Genomic DNA, 17839 nt, shown 5'->3' with positions numbered 1-17839 from the left:
CCCTGGATTCTTATTGGGGACCTAAATATCACTCTTCATGAAGATGAAAGAATTAATAACAATTGTTTTTCATCGTTTTCCTCTAGAGCTAGTAATATCATTCATGAGGCTGGCTTAAGTGACCTTGGATACCATGGAAATCCTTTCGCATGGACTAGTAGCACACATGGCACATGAAGAATCAAGTCTAGACTGGATAGAGCTTTGATAAATTCTGATTGGCTTTTAACTTTCCCTGATACCTGTCTGAAGCATTTACCTTTTTTATTCTCTGATCATTGTCCTATAATGTTAGACATGTTTCCTAACAATGTCTGCAACGCAAAGAATTGGAAATTCTTTGAATGTTGGTTAAGAGATGCTAGATGCAAACAACCGATACAATCTTCATGGGAAAGACAGCACAGGGGCTCAGCAGCTTTTGTATTGGACAAAAAGTTGTCAGAAACAAGAAGAGAATTATCAACCTGGAACATAAATACTTTTGGTAATATAAATGTCAAGATCAAAGGGCTTCAACAACAATTATTAGAACTTTAAAATCCTGGTGCAATTGGGGTAGATAATACAGCAGCTGTGTAGAAAGTGGAAAAGGAAATCGAAGAATGGCATCAACGAGAAGAAATTTTCTATAGGCAGAAATCCAGAGAAAGTTACTTTCATGAAGTAGATCAGAACACAAAGCATTTTCATCTCCAAGCGAACAGGAGAAGATCAAGAAATAAAATCGAAACCCTAAAGAAACAAGATGGGTCTTGGTGCAGTGGCAAAGAAGAACTTGAATCCTTGTTGTCAAATCACTTTAAGGAAATTATGACAACAACCAACCCAGACATGGAAGAGCAATTGGTTACACTTTTACCTCCTTGCATCACAGCGGAAGATAATGCTTTTCTTACGAGAATTCCTGATGAGAACGAAATCTATAATACGTTAAAGCAGATGCAGCCTTGGAAAGCACCGGGACCTGATGGTTTTCCACCAGGTTTCTTTCAAAAAAATTGGTGCACGGTAAAAGATGATGTCATTAATATGATAAAGAGTTTCTTCCGTACTGGTAGATTACTCAAAAATCTAAACAAAACAAATCTTTGCCTTATACCCAAATGTAAGCTACCTCAAACCCCTGGATATTATCGTCCAATAGCTTTATGTAACTCAATATATAAGCTTATTTCGAAGATACTGGCCAACAGACTGAAACAGCAGTTGGAAAAAATTATTTCTCCTATGCAGGCTGCATACGTACCTGGTAGACAGATCGGTAATAACATCACTCTAGATCATGAATTGATACACTGCATGAAGAGGAAGAAGACTAAGAAGGGATATATGGCGCTAAAGCTCGACATGTCCAAGGCTTTTGATCGAGTCGAGTGGGGTTTTCTTCATAAGGTTATGATGCAGTTAGGGTTTAACAGTACATGGTGCGGCTACATCCAAGAATGTGTGAGTACTACTGAAATACAAGTTCTCCTAAATGGCTCTCCAGGACAAGCATTCAATCGATCAAGAGGAATACGGCAAGGCGATCCCATCTCACCGTATATATTTCTACTCACCATGGAAGTTTTTACTCATGCTTTGGCTAAAGCTGAAATGGATGGTAAAATACAAGGCATTAAGATATCAAGGAAAGCACCTCAAGTCACTCATCTGCTCTTTGCGGATGACTGCCTTGTTTTTGCCAGAACTGACATACACAATATCTCAAATCTTCTTCAGGTGATAAACTCTTTTAGTCACATATCGGGACAACAAATTAATTTCCAGAAGTCGGCAGTTTTTTCTCAAAGCATATGCACCCAAGGCACTGCAGAATGTTGCTAAGAAGCTTGAAGATGAAAAAAATGAAACTTGAAGAAAAGTATCTCGGAATCCCGTTGTTTATGAATAGGAAGAAAACTACTTCTTTTTCTAGCCTCGTCAGCAACATAAAGAGCAGAATTTCACGTTGGAGAGGAAATTTTATTAATCAATCTGGAGATCGATTCTAGTGAAGCATGTGTTATACGCTATGCCATCACATCACATCACATGAGCATGTTTAAAATACCAGAGGCTACATTAAAGGAGATGGATAGTATACAAAGAAACTTCTGGTGGGGGAAGGAAGAATCAAAGGGTATTTTTCTCACTGGTTGGCCGCAAATCAATAAGCACAAGCTAAATGGAGGTATGGGTTTTAGGGATTTAAGATGTTTCAACAAAGCTTTACTAGCTAAAGCTGCATGGAGATTATTGAAGAATGAATACAAGTTGTGGGCTAAGGCTCTAAAAGAACGTTATTTCCCAACTACTTCATGTCTGCACGCACGGAAGAAGAAGGATTCAACTTGGGCTTGGCAAAGTATTCAAGGGAGTCTGCAATTCATCTTCAAATTTAGTCTCTGGTTAATTGGAGATGGAAGTAAAATATCCATATGGTATGATAATTGGATTCAAGGCATACAAGAACCCCCCATTCCAGCTGTGGAGTTGGAGGATGGATACAGTTACAATAAAGTCTCTGAGCTAATTGATCAAGAAACAAAGACATGGAAAATAACATTGATCCAATCTTTATTCAATCCTGAGTATGCTTCAAAAATCATGCAAATGAGAATACCAAAATCTGGAGAAGACAATCTCATATGGACGTTAACAAGGAATGACGACTTCACTGTAAAGTCATCCTATAACAAATTAGTTGAAATAAAAAACAGAGATGCTACTACAGATGCTGCAACTGCAAGAATTTGGAGATGCATTTGGAATGTTCCTACTCTACCAATAGTAAAACACTTCTTATGGAAGTGTATGATAGATATCGTGCCCTCTAATGAACGCCTGGCAAGGAATCTGGGTTATACAGGAGAGAAATGTAAAGTGTGCAGTCAAGGAATTGAAACCACAAAACATATTTTGTGGGAATGCTCCTTTGCTAGAGATATCTGGTCCACAACCCCAGGAGCTAGCATAAGTATGCCAGATGATAATTCTACAGTTCAAGAATGGATTCAAAACTGGTTTTCTAACGATTTCAGTGAGTTGCTTGAAGACTGGACAGTGCACATGGAAAATACTATTTGGGAAATCTGGAAAGCAAGATGTAGATACGTTTTTGAGGACATTAAACCTAACCCTGTGGAAGTTATCAGATTGATTCATCTAATGAATCAGTCAACTGGTAAACAAATGCAAAGGCATCATCTCGACCATCAGAGTAGAGTGGAGAACTCCATACTGTCATGAAACCTCCACAAGCCTCTTACTTATCTTTTTGTTGTGATGCTTCCTTTAAGATTATTGATAATATTAACTACTCAGGCTGGGGACTAATATGTCATTCATCTGTAGGAGAATTCATTCAAGCTGGATGCGGATATGTAGATGGAATCTTAAGTGCAGAAGCGGCAGAGTGCAGGGGACTCTTGCAGGCGATGCAGTGTGCAGAAGATCAAGGAATACAATTTGCAAGTTTTGAAATGGATGCTGAACTGGTGATTAAGGCTGTCAATGGTGGGATTAATCATGCTTCATGGGAGAATCACACAATGATACAAAACATTAAAACTATGCTAATACATCACCCTTTTTAGAATTGCAAATGTATAAGTAGGAAACTAAACAAGCCAGCAGATAGACTGGCAAAACACGCTAGAGTTCATTCACTTACGCAATTTTGGTTTGAATATCCTCCAAGTTTTATTGCGAGTGCAATATTGAAGGATATGAACACTTCTGTTTTAGCTATTTCAAATCAATAAAACTACCCCTGTTTTGCATCAAAAAAAAAGTACTTGAACACCATTATTGTGTTTTTGATATGGAAATTATTTTATTTTCCAGAAATGAATATTTTCCTTCATAAAGCTTTCTGCGAATGACTAAGCACCGTCTAAAAGGAGGAAATATATATACCCCTATGTTTCTAAGTACATGCATTCCAACTTCTGTGGAAAAACTTACAAAAGGGGATATGATCAGAAATTATTCTTTCTATTTTCCTTCTTCATCAAAGATTCGGAAAGACCAGTATCTATTGAAGTACGGCAACAAGAAACTAACTATCTTCAGTAAGATATTCAACCTAAAGAAAGCGGTGGACATGTGTAGTGATATTCTCTTGGCCCGTTGAGATATAGAAATTTCTCAAATTAAACTAAATGTAGCAAAATTATAAATGGAAAGAACCCTGATGTGATTTGTAGATAGTGGTAAAAAGAGTGCTGTTTCTCAGACTTGTGAAGGATTTTTTAGACTTAAATTCAAAACTAAAATAGAAAACACAATAAAAATTATAGCAAACTCAAACAAAGATGATATCAATATTAAAAGAAACACTGAGGCTAAGATTCCACTATTTTCCAAGTTCAAAGTGATTAAACCAATACTTATATTTATGCAATTTTCTCGTTTAATTTGATTCTAAAGTATTGCAACAAGTAGATTTTCAAAAGTAATAATTGTAAATACCAAGTATGAAGCATCAAAAGTCTTAAAACTAAGCATACTCCATCAAATTAAATCACAATCACTCAAATAAAAATAATATTCAATAATAGTTCAAGGCAAATAATCATATAATTATAGCAAATAAAAAGATAAAATAGAATATACCACTTTTTGTTGGAAAAATAGCTTCCTCTGTCGTCTCAGCAATGGGGTTTAGCTCCTCATATTAATCACTTGCTTAAAATATTGGTTTATGGTTCAAAAGTTGATTAAAAGGAAGGAAGACAATAAAACAGACAGTTTGCAACGCTGTATTGGCGCTACAAAGAAGCTGTTACAAACGACGAACTGTTACAGAGACCTGTTGGTTACTGTAGCAGTGTTAAAAATTGGGACGCCTAAGTGTTGAGATATTAAGACTGAAAAAACGACTGTTTTGAATGGTGTTTGTTCTTCAGCTTCTTCTTCTTCTCCTGCTGGTGTAACTCGCTCTGCAACTCGACTGATTCTTCTCTGTTGGGTTCTAAACTTCTCCTAAGGCTGCGTACTTCTTTTTGTGACTCGTCCCAACACTTTTATACTTCACAGGACGATTAAATCCCGAGAAATCTTCCACTTCCCTCCACCAAAAGTCTCGGACTTTTGTTTCTCTTTTCTACACGTCTCTGGAACCCATCTGTTACGCGTCTCAGTTGTTTCTACCCTTCCAAACTCTCTCTAAGATATAGTCGAATCTCTGGGAAGATATTCTTTCCATTTACCAATCAATCCAACGAGCAAACTCGGCTAAAACCCCTCCAAACCAATGTAACAGAGACCCGAGAAACTCATGTCCCTGTGTTTGAGTCATCTCGATGATTCAACCAAATTCGATCAAAACAAAATCCATTACCAACCCTGTTTGGTTAACTTGAGTCCACCCCAACACAAATCCGAGATTGAATCTCGTGTAAACCCCTCCAAAATATGAACCCTAATTTTGTTCTCAACTGCCAAATATTTCCAGCCAATTTTCTGTTCAAATAGGGAAGAACAGGGATGCCCCCTAACCAGAGTATGGGTGCCTTTAGCAGCTGCCTTAAGGGGTGTCCTGAGGGTGCCCCTTATCCAAACCGGGGGTCCGAATAGCAAGTGTCCTCCGGGTGCTTTCCGACAACTTTTCGAGCCAATTTTTTCCAAAAATGTTTATTAGCCAAAAATACCTACAAATAAATAAAACACCATAATAAGTACAAAAATGAGCCCTAACAATATATAGAATCGAGACAAATCGGACACAAAAATGTGTCTATCAAATACCCCCAAACCTATTATTTGCTAGTCCTCGATCAAAAATAAAATAGAAATAAAATCCTAACTCACTGTCGCAGGCATCGTCGATTGCATTTAGCGTATGCAGTAAGCCTTTAAACCCCTAGGTGTCCCTAGTGGCGGAGTGTTGTCTCCGGAGGGCTTACTAGAGTTATACCTACAAAACCTTTATACTCCAGACCCTAGCTATTGACACAGAACCTTGGAAGGCACTAAAGAATCTCCTTGGTTGGCATACTTATTGACTACAGGAGGAAGTACCCTGATGCGAAATTCCAATTGCTGTACACGAGTTCGCACTCAAGCATACTAAAATTCATATATAAGTGACGGAGCTCTACTCAAATAGTCGCACTATGGACATCAATATCCGGAGTCAAAACTAATCACATGGATAGATCAAGAAGATGGATATAGAGAAAAACATAGATGGTTTTGATGTTTACTAGGTGAACGGTGTTTCTCATATCTGTCTGAAGGCCTCCGCCAAAATGAACCTATCCTAATGGACTGAGATACTATTCTGACTAATATCAACACACTGTCATATACAAGGGAACCAGTGATTGATAATCCTAACTCTAGGTCAACACAACTGGCATATACAAGGGTTCCAGTGGTCGACTTTATTGAATTTATTCAGTTGGTCTGATGGTCTGGTCTCAGTTTTTTTTTTTTTTTTTGTATCTCAATTACTCTAATTCACCCTAGCATTGGTAACAACTTGAGTCATGAGCCCCACCTAATCACTTAGAGAAACATAGTTTAAAAACAAAACAAAATAAAAACAGAAGTGAAAAGGACTCAACGAGATATGGTGAAACTATCATGTTATTTCTGACACCTGAGCTCTGTGCTTTTATGAATAGACTCTTTAGATGTTGCCATCTAGTCAGATTGGTTCCTCAACTCCTACAACCAAAATTCTTCCATCCACTTAGATTGGTTAGTGCCATCCTTAATAGGGATAAATTTCTAGTCTCTGGAGTTTATTTATTGCAACGAAAAGGTAACAAAAAGTTCTACCCCACCCCCAAACTTAAATCTAACATTTTCCTCAATGTTTCTAATCAAAGAACAGTACCAAAAATATAAGTAACATGAGGAAATAGTAAAGATAGAAGTCGGAAAGATAGTACCTGGGTGAAGTGTAACCAAAAACCTACAAAAATATTATACAACATACAAAATCGCGTCGATGGTCAATCAAGGTAAACAGGGTCCTCCAGAGGGACCTCCTCAACATCACCTGTAGGAAAAGGCTCTAAAAAGGGCTTCAATCGCTGACCGTTAACCTTCAAAGAACTACTGCCATCTGGTGTCTCAATTTCAATAGCTCCATGAGGAAAAACAGTACAGACCACAAAAGGACCGGTCCACCGAGAGCGCAACTTCCCGGGGAATAGATGCAACCGAAAAGAAATTTTTGACCTGGAGAAAATGAATTTCGTAAAATATTCCTATCATGCACAAGTTTCATTTTTTTCTCATACTCCTTAGCACTATCGTATGCATCTCTACAAATCTCGTCCAACTCATTGAGCTGGAGCTTTCTTTGAGCTCCTGGCTTGTCAAGTGAAAATTTTAAGTTCTTAATAGCCCAATAGGCTCGATGCTCTAACTCAACAGGCAGGTGACATGCCTTGCCAAACACTAAACGATAAGGTGACATTCCAATGGGTTTCTTAAACGCAGTACGATAAGCCCATAAGGCATCAGTAAGCCTCGACGACCAGTCTTTCCTATTTGGATTAACTGTTTTCTCTAGAATATGTTTAATATCCCTATTGGAAACCTCTACCTGACCACTAGTCTGAGGGTGATATTGGGTTGCTACTTTATGGGTAATACCGTATTGTTTCATTAAAAGAGCAAACGGTATATTACAAAAGTGTGAACCTCCATCACTAATTATAGCTCGCGGCGTAACAAAACGTGTAAGTATATTCTCTTTCAAAAACTGGACTACGACCCTGTGGTCATTCGTTTTACACGGAACCGCCTCAACCCACTTAGACACATAGTTTACAGCAGCAAGTATGTAAACCAAACGAAATAGGAAATGGACCCATAAAATCAATGCCCCACACATCAAAGACCTCAATCACTAAAATAGGGTTCAAAGGCATCATATTTCTACGAGAAATGGTTCCTAACTTCTGGCAACGCTCACAAGAAACACAATGACTATGGGAATCTTTAAACAACGAAGGCCAGTAAAATCCACACTGCAAAATCTTAGCAGCAGTCTTCTTAGCACTAAAATGACCCCCACATGCATGTTCATGACAAAAGTAGATAATACTAGACTGGTCACTCTCAGATACACATCTCCTAATAATCTGGTCCGGACAATACTTAAACAGATAAGGATCATCCCAAAAGAAATGTTTAACCTCGGCTAGAAACCTAGAACGATCTTGTTTACCCCAATGTTGAGGGGTTCGACCAGTAACAAGATAATTCACTATATTTGCATACAAAGGTGATTGAGAAACATAGAACAATTGTTCATCAGGAAAGCTATCCCTTATAGGAAAGGAATCACTAGGGGAACTAACAACTAGCCTAGACAAGTGGTCTGCTACTACATTCTCTGCACCCCTTTTGTCTCTAATGTCTGGACAAAATTCTTGTAACAAAAGGATCCATCTAATCAATCTAGGTTTTGTATCCTTCTTAGATAAAAGGTATTTCAAAGCAGCATGATCAGTATAGATTACGATCTTAGAACCTAATAAATATGATTTAAACTTATCCAAGGCAAACACGATGGCTAGCAATTCCTTCTCGGTAGTTGTATAGTTCATTTGTCCATCATTCAGAGTTTTGCTAGCATAGTAAATCACATGGAGTAATTTGTTTTCTCGCTGACCTATCACAACGCCTATAGCATAATCTGAAGCATCACACATAATTTCAAAGGGTAGGTTCCAGTTAGGTGCCTGGACAATGGGAGCGGTAGTGAGTAAAGTCTTAAGCTTCTCAAAAGCCTCTAAACAAGCATCATCAAACACAAACTTAACATCTTTAGCAAGAAAATTGTAAAGAGGTCTAGAAATCAAGCTAAAATCCTTAATGAATCGACGGTAAAAACCTGCATTCCCTAGGAATGACCTAATATCTTTTACGGTTTTTGGGACCTGTAAAGTCTTAATAAGGTCAACTTTGTCTTTGTTTACCTCTATACCCTTTGAAGAGACGATGTGCCCAAACACAATTCCTGATTTAACCATGAAATGGCATTTTTTCCCAATTAAGCACTAAATTTTTTTCCTTACACCTAGTCAACACTAATGTCAAATGATGCAAGCACTCATCGAAAGATGAACCAAACATTGAAAAATCATCCATAAAGACCTCTAAAAACCGTTCTACCATGTCAGAAAATATGCTCATCATGCAACGCTGAAAAGTCGCAGGGGCATTACAAAGCCCGAAAAAAATGAGTCTATACGCAAAGGTACCAAAGGGACAGGTAAAAGTGGTTTTCTCTTGGTCTTCTGGGGCATTAATGATCTGATTATAACCGAAGTAGCCATCTAAAAAGCAGTAGTGACTATGTCCAGCTAATCTCTCTAGCATCTGGTCGATGAAGGGAAGGGGAAAGTGGTCCTTCCTTGTGACCTTGTTCAATTTCCTATGGTCAATACACACACGCCATCCCGTGGTCACTCGGGTTGGGATTAATTCATTACTATCATTCTGGAATACAGTGATACCTTATTTCTTGGGGACAACCTGAACAGGGATGAGCCACTTACTGTCTGAAATTGGGTAAATAATACCCGCATCTAACAACTTAAGCACCTCTTTTCGAACTACCTCTTTCATGTTAGGGTTCAGTCGACGTTGCATCTCCCTAGAAGGTTTGGAGTCTTCCTCTAAATGAATCTGATGCATACACACAGTAGGACTTATACCCTTAATGTCTGCTATAGTCCACCCTAAATCTTCCTTATTATCTTGAAGTACATTTACTAGCCTACTTTCCTAATCACTATCCAAATCGGAAGCTACAATCACAGGTAAAGTCTCAGATGGGTCTAAAAACACATACTTTAGAGTATCGGGTAGAGGTTTAAGGTCCAACTTTGGGGGCTCTTCTAAAGAAGGAATTAGGGTAGTCTCAGAAACTGGTAACGGTTCGAACCTAGCTTTCCATCTATCAGTGTCTAACACAGGGGTATAATCTCATAGAGAATTCACCTATTCAATAGTGCTATTGTCGTCAAAATCTAAACCAAAATGGGATATACAACTTTCTAATGGGTCTTCAGACAAAATGTTTGGTAATGACTCCTGAACTAAGGCTTCTATCCTGTTCACCTCTTCAACACATGTGTCATCTATCTCATGAGGTAGCTTACTGACATTAAAAATGTTCATCTCCATAGTCATATTACCAAAAGATAAACTCATCACACCATTTCGACAGTTAATGATCACATTAGACGTAGCTAAAAATGGGAGACCTAAAATCACAGGTATATGGTTCTCTAGGTCAGGGACAAGTTGGGTATCTAGGACCACGAAATCCATTGAATAGATAAACTTGTCGACCTCAATAAGGACATCCTCAATAACACCTCGAGGAATTTTAACAGACCTATCAGCTAACTGCAGTGTTATCTGAGTAGGCTTCATTTCACCAAGTCCTAGCTATAAGTACACATGGTACGGAAGTAGGTTCACACTGGCTCCTAAGTCAAGTAAAGCTTTTTCTACCCGGCGTTTACCTATTGTACAAGCAATGGTAGGGGAACTTGGGTCTTTGTACTTTGGAGTTGTAGTGTTTTGAATAATTGAACTTACGTGACTAGCTAAAAAGGCTTTCTTATGGACGCTAAGTTTTCTCTTTCGCGTACACATATCCTTAAGGAACTTGGCATAAGCAGGAATTTGCCTAGTTGCATCTAATAAAGGAAGGTTTATGGTAACTTGCTTAGAAACTTCCAATATGTCATTAAAGTTCGATTCCTTCTTTGTTGGTACTAATAGCTGAGGAAATGGGGCTCTAGGCACAGAATCAGACCTCTCAGGGACTGAGTTGGCATCATCAGAAATTTTATCGGTTTCCTTAGCTAGTGGTCCTGAGGGGTGAACTACAGTATGTTCACTATCGGGCATGGTTACCTGATTGTCTATTATTCTACCACTCCTAAGGGTTCTAATAGCATTCAATTGATTCGATGGTTTTGTACCTACTTCATGAACTCCTCTAGGATTGGGATTAGTCTGACTAGGGAACCTACCATTATCTCTCTCACTCAAGGTATTAGCTATTTGGCCGACTTGAAGTTCTAACTTAGCAAGGCTCTGAGCATTAGTTTGAAAATTCTGCTTGGTTTCCTGTTGAAAACTAACATGGCTCCGTGCTAACATTTCCTGAGTTTTTGCTAACATCTTAATAGATTCCTTTAAGATATTCGTTTTATTTTCTGGGCCTGATGTATTCCTAGTGTAGCCAAAACCTGGGGGAGCATTAGAATTATTAGACTGACCCTGACTATGGCCCTTAGACCATGAAAAGTTCGGATGGTTCCTCCAACCAGGATTATAGGTTTCTGAATATGGGTCAAACTTTTGACGATTATCAAACCTAGTGTTATTATATAGAGCATTGTCTTGCTCTTCATTATTCTGGCCTTCCAAAAGAGGCTCCAATCTACCACTAGTGTTACCCACTTCTAAAGTTTCTAACCTTTTCGCTATAACAGCAATTTTGGCATCTGATTCATAGCCTCCTTCTACCCTATTAACGTTTCCTCTGCTAAGAAGAATTGTTTTATGGGGTCCCCTACTACTTTCCCATTTTTGGGTTTTTTCGGTGACTTCATGCAAATATGTCATCGCGTCATCAACTGTCTGGTTCTCAAATCCACCAGAATACATAGATTCTACTGTGGTTGTGGTGGGATAATCTAAACCCTCATAAAGGATCTGAACTAACCTAACCTTCTCTAAACCATGATGAGGACATTGGGATAATAAATCATTGAATCTTTCCAAATACCTATACAAAGTTTCTCCCTCCTGTTGAGAAAACGTGCATATTTTCGTCCTAATAGACGATGTTTTGTGCCTAGGGAAAAACTTGTTCAAAAAGGCAGATGTAAGTTGTTCATACGTTTCGATTGACCCGGAAGCCAAACTATATATCCACGATTTAGCTTTATCTTTCAGGGAAAAGAGGAATAACCTAAGTTTCAAAGCATCATCATCTAGGTTTCTAATCCTGAGGGTACTACAAATTTCCTCAAAGTCCCTAACATGGAAATAGGGGTTTTCATTTTCTTTCCCTAAAAAGATTGCGAGCAACTGTAAGGTCCCAGGTTTAAGTTCATAAGTTGCTTCCGTCTCAGCTAACCTGATACATGAGGGACGAGTAGTCCTAGTTGGATTCAACAAAGCTTTCAAAGTTGCCATTTCTGGCGTTATCGGAGCAACATGGATTCTCTCCTCAGTCAAAGGACGTTCAAAAACAGACTCTTCAAAAGTCGGACTCTCTAGATTAAGGTAATCGAGACGCTTCGAACTACTAGGTTTCTCTTTAACAAATCTACCTAGTGCGTCTCTTTTACGTTCAGGCATACAATAGAATTTTCTAAATTGGAAGGGTAAGCAAACACAGATCAAGGCCGACTGAACCAAATCAAACCTATTGATTTCTAGCAAACAAAAAACATGATGGCTCCACTTAGATTGTTTCTAGACCAGCTTCTAATCCTTCGAACGGGAATTCGTTACAATTTAAGCAAACCCCTCTGGAATCAATCCGAGTTAACGTAAGTTGAATAGAGGCGAGGGAAGCTCGGTGGAGCTTTGATACCCAAGGCCTCACCGGTATTACAAGGCGGCGCAGTCACGCATTCAACTTACAGAAACCGTCAAGAACTTCGAATTATGCTTAAGAGAGTAACCAATATTTTTCGAATGACTTTCCTTTTAAGCTCGTTACCCTATCGGTCTCGTTCTAGTCAAAATTTTAGGCTTAGGTTCGCGTAGGTTACGTGTTCCTAAAGCGGGCAAGAAGAGAACGGTGATGAAATCCGAACCCTTATCTTGTATGGCCAGGCCTTCCCCTTTACTAGAAAAATAAATGTCCGCATTCAGTCCTCAACATATATGCATACGAAGGAGTCCAGTAACTCGCTGACAGGGGATTCACGAGTGTTTAGAATCTTACTTCCCGTTCCAGATGGGGGATGAATCGGTTGTAGTCGACTCGGGCCACTGACTCTGATGTCTAGTGTACGAACCCAAGGTGCAGAGACAATATCGTAATTTTCCTCCTTCTCTAAAAACAGTTTATATTTAAAGGACCCTTCCGTAGGGTAATAAAAAAATAATGTCCCAAAGTTCAAAAGTCCAAAAAAGTAAAGAAAAATTACAAAAATAATAAACCCTAATACATTTTTTTTAAAAGAAAATAAACAAACCCTAAACTAAAATTGTCAAAAATAAAATTGTCTTCTTTGATGTTCTTTTTGCTTTAATCTTTAGCTCCAAGTCTTTATGAAATCACCAAACTCTTTGGCTCAATTTTTATTATGATCCAGAACCTGTAGACACAAGATAAATACCCAAAAACATAAAAAAGAACAAAAATAATAAAAAAAATAAAAAAATCTAAAACCCTAAAAACAAGTCCGCGTTGGCGGCGCCAAAAATTGATGTGATTTGTAGATAGTGTTAAAAAGAGTGTCGTTTCTCAGACTTGTGAAGGATTTTTTAGACTTAAATTCAAAACTAAAATAGAAAACACAATAAAAATTATAGCAAACTCAAATAAAGATGATATCAATATTAAAAGAAACACTGAGGCTAAGATTCCACTATTTTCCAAGTTCAAAGTGATTAAACCAATACTTATATTTATGAAATTTTCTCGTTTAATTTGATTCTAAATTATTGCAACAAGTAGATTTTCAAAAGTAATAATTGTAAATACCAAGTATGAAGCATCAAAAGTCTTAAAACTAAGCATACTCCATCAAAATAAATCACAATCACTCAAATAAAAATCATATTCAATAATAGTTCAAGGAAAATAATCATATAATTATTGCAAATAAAAAGATAAAATAGAATATACCACTTTTTGTTGGAAAAATAGCTTCCTCTATCGTCTCAGCAATGGGGTTCAGCTCCTCATATTAATCACTTACTTAAAATATTGGTTTATGGTTCAAAAGTTGATTAAAAGGAAGGAAGACAATAAAACAGACAGTTTGCAACGCTTTATTGGCGCTACAAAGAAGCTGTTACAAACGAAGAACTGTTACAGAGACCTGTTGGTTACTGTAGCAGTGTTACAAATTGAGACGCCTAAGTGTTGAGATATTAAGACTGAAAAACGACTGTTTTGAATGGCGTTTTTTCTTCAGCTTCTTCTTCTTCTCCTGCTGATGTAACTCGCTCTGCAACTCGACTGATTCTTCTCTGTTGGGTTCTAAACTTCTCCTAAGGATGCGTACTTCTTTTTGTGACTCGTCCCAACACTTTTATACTTCACAGGACAATTAAATCCCGAGAAATCTTCCACTTCCCTCCACCAAAAGTCTCGGAATTTTGTTTCTCTTTTTTACACGTCTCTGGAACCCATCTGTTACGCGTCTCAGTTGTTTCTACCCTTCCAAACTCTCTCTCTAAGATATAGTCGAATCTCTGGGAAGATATTCTTTCCATTTACCAATCAATCCAACGAGTAAACTCGGCTAAAACCGATGTAACAGAGACCCGAGAAACTCATGTCCCTGTTTTGAGTCATCTCGATGATTCAACCAAATTCGATCAAAAAAAAATCCATTACCAACCCTGTTTGGTTAACTTGAGTCCAACCCAACCCAAATCCGAGATTTAATCTCGTGTAAACCCCTCCAAAATATGAACCCTAATTTTGTTCTCAACTACCAAATATTTCCCGCCAATTTTCTGTTCAAATAGGGAAGAACAGGGATGCTCCCCTAACCAGAGTAGGGGTGCCTTTAGCATCTTCCTTAAGGGGTGTCCTGAGGGTGTCCCTTATCCAAACCAGGGGTCCGAATAGCAAGTGTCCTCCGGGTGCTTTCCGACAACTTTTCGAGCCAATTTTTTCCAAAAATGTTTATTAGCCAAAAATACCTACAAAGAAATAAAACACCATAATAAGTACAAAAATGAGCCCTAACAATATATATAATCGAGACAAACCGGACACAAAAATGTGTCTATCAAACCCCAAATTAATGAGGGTTAGACTACCGACTCATATAAAGCATGTGAAAAGGGACATATATATCATGAGACAAAGATTATTTTTTCCCTAGTAGTAATGACACCAAAGTACATGTATCAACTGAACATGGGATGAAGCTAAGATGTAATTCTAGATTTCACCAAAGAGTTGGGAATAAAAATTCTTACCGGTAGCAACCAATTTCCATGGGAAGGTCATACTTTAGACATCAAATTTAATGATAAAAAAGAACTTTACCTGGCCAATTGACTATTTATTTGAACTAGATCTACTGTATGCACTTATGGAATGAAAAACACGAGAAATAAATTCTCTAAAGCATTTGAGATATATTGGGTGAAACGTATATCATTCCCTAAAACGTAATATATATTCACTCTAAAGTACTTGAGTTGAATCCCATTTTTGCTACGTAATAAGGCCACACCACTTATTAAACTTTCAAGACCCAAATGTCTAACTGACAATAGTTTTTTCTTCCACTAATTTAAGGAATATACACTAGTTTTTGAACTAATTCCTTATAATTAGACTATGATGATTGGATCATCGGGCGAAGACTAAAAGTCACATAAGCTCTGGATGTACTAAAGGCTAATCATACCTTGTTGAATTCCAAAGAAACCCATGCAAGTGGATATCATATGGAAACTCAAAGTAATGAGAATGTAATTGATTGCATTTTTTATATCTCTAATGCATGTGGAACGAAACATATTTTAGATAAACTAATAAGTCAGTCTAGTGAAATGTAAATCACTATAGTGTTTGGATTATTGAATCCATATTGACTCTGACGATGAAATGTTGGGAATTGACTCATACAGGCTTTGACATAAACATAAAGGCACTTTTGTTATGGCATGATATTCCGTTTTGAAAGGAACCGTACGTACATCACTGTGTTTGAGTGGACGAGACAATGGGAAAAAGATTGACAGCATGCGAAGTGACGGGATATCTCTCAAGAAGTGTTTTCTAAAGTACTAGATGCACAACCACCACCCCCTTCCATTATTCTTTTAGGTAAGAAAGTATATCACTCATTTTTATAAAATCTTCAGTAAAACAGGATCGAGACCATCCTAAGATGCAAATGGTAAAAACTACATATTACAAAGAAAACGAGGTGAAATTCAGAAAAATATTCATGCATAATACGGACCATTAAAGTGATTTATGGCTCTGGTGAATGTTTTGACATTTTGGACTAGTTATAGTTCCCAAAAAATTGCGTTTGGAAAACTACTAGCACGTGTAAGGGCTCACTTGTAAATGCTAGCGAGTGTACATCAAAAGGACTTGATGGTTATTGCATGTTTAATAGGATCAATACAGGTCATCCTATACCCCATGGTCTCGCAAAGGTTATCATCAAAGATTACAGATGGTGCCTAAGGAATGGTTATGCGTACAAACCTACCTTTTATTGTATATTTACTTAATTCATTTTAGAACCCAATATTAGTCAACCTTTTCTGCGTACCAGTTGGTAACTGGATTTAAGCATGATATTCGCGTTCTTACGCATTTTTGGTTGCACTATATATGTGCCATTACGACTCCATATCATACTATAATGGGTCTTCAAAACTGTTAAGTAGTTGATGCGATTTTCAATTGAGTTGTAGTAAAAAGTTCGTTGAGACTTGTGAAAGCAAAAGATTTTAGATTTAATGAAATTTAAAAACAAACAAAACTTAATTCAAGATTATTAGGAATAACCAAGACACTGATTCCACTATCACACATGAATAAATTATGGCAAATAATCCAAAATTAAAATTATCTTTTAAGTCTCTTATTTCTTACTTCACAAATAATCAAACATATTCTCAAATATTAATTGTATTCCCCAAGCATAGACTATCAAATGATTAAACAAAGTATAATCTATCAAATTGAATCACAAGTAATTAAGAAAATTATGTAAACATTTAAAAACTCTGCAATAGTAGTGATTGAGTGAATTATAATTAAAAATGAAATAGTTACCCATTATTCATGTGTGAATAGCTTCCTCATTGCCTTGGTCGTGGGAGAATTAGCTCATCATCATGTTGGAAACACACTCAAAATTCATTTATATTGCTCAAAGGGTGTTTATAAAGATGAAATGGAGAAAAAATATTAAACACCGGGTTTGCAACAGTTATAAGTGTTACAAACTGAAAAGAACGATAGAACAGTACTGTTACTGATTCTCGACCCTCGCCTGTGTGTCGTTTCCACTGTTGAAAAACGACTGTCTTGGATGGTCTGTTCTTCGCGTTCTTCAGATGAGCAGCAGCAGAAAAAATATTTCTGGAACTTGATTTTCTCGACTATGTGATGCTCTATAATCTCCCAAACTCTCCGTCAACCTTCTATGATATCCCAGCACTTATTTACAACCCAGCAACATCAAAATCTCACGTAAAAACTTCATATAATTCTCCATTATTCTTCACGGCCAGCTTAGGAAATAATTCATATATTTGATCTCTACACGCGTTCTGAAGCTTCCAAATTGCCATATTTAACTCCTTCATACTCCAAATAGTTGTTAGGGTCTTCCAAACACGTGCAAACTCCTCTGCTGCTTGCGCAAATCTCGTGATAACCTCTTCCGAGAATAAACTCCCCTGTTTTCTTTTCGCGAGTTATCTAGCCAAATTTAGTCGATAAAATCACTCATGATAGTTTTGTTGGGACATATTACAACTACCCAACAAATTTCAGCCTTTTAATCTACCCGGAACTCCTTCAAATATCGATCGAAAAATCACACAGTTATGTTTTTATTTTCCCGCCAAAATTCAGTTTTGAAATGTTGAAGATGAAGTGCCCCTATCCTGTTCTGGGGTGCGA

This window comes from Papaver somniferum, chromosome 10, assembly GCF_003573695.1.
Source record: "Papaver somniferum cultivar HN1 chromosome 10, ASM357369v1, whole genome shotgun sequence".
Lineage (NCBI taxonomy): Eukaryota > Viridiplantae > Streptophyta > Magnoliopsida > Ranunculales > Papaveraceae > Papaver > Papaver somniferum.
The sequence above is the reverse complement of the archived record's forward strand: the minus strand, read 5'-3'. Positions refer to the sequence as shown.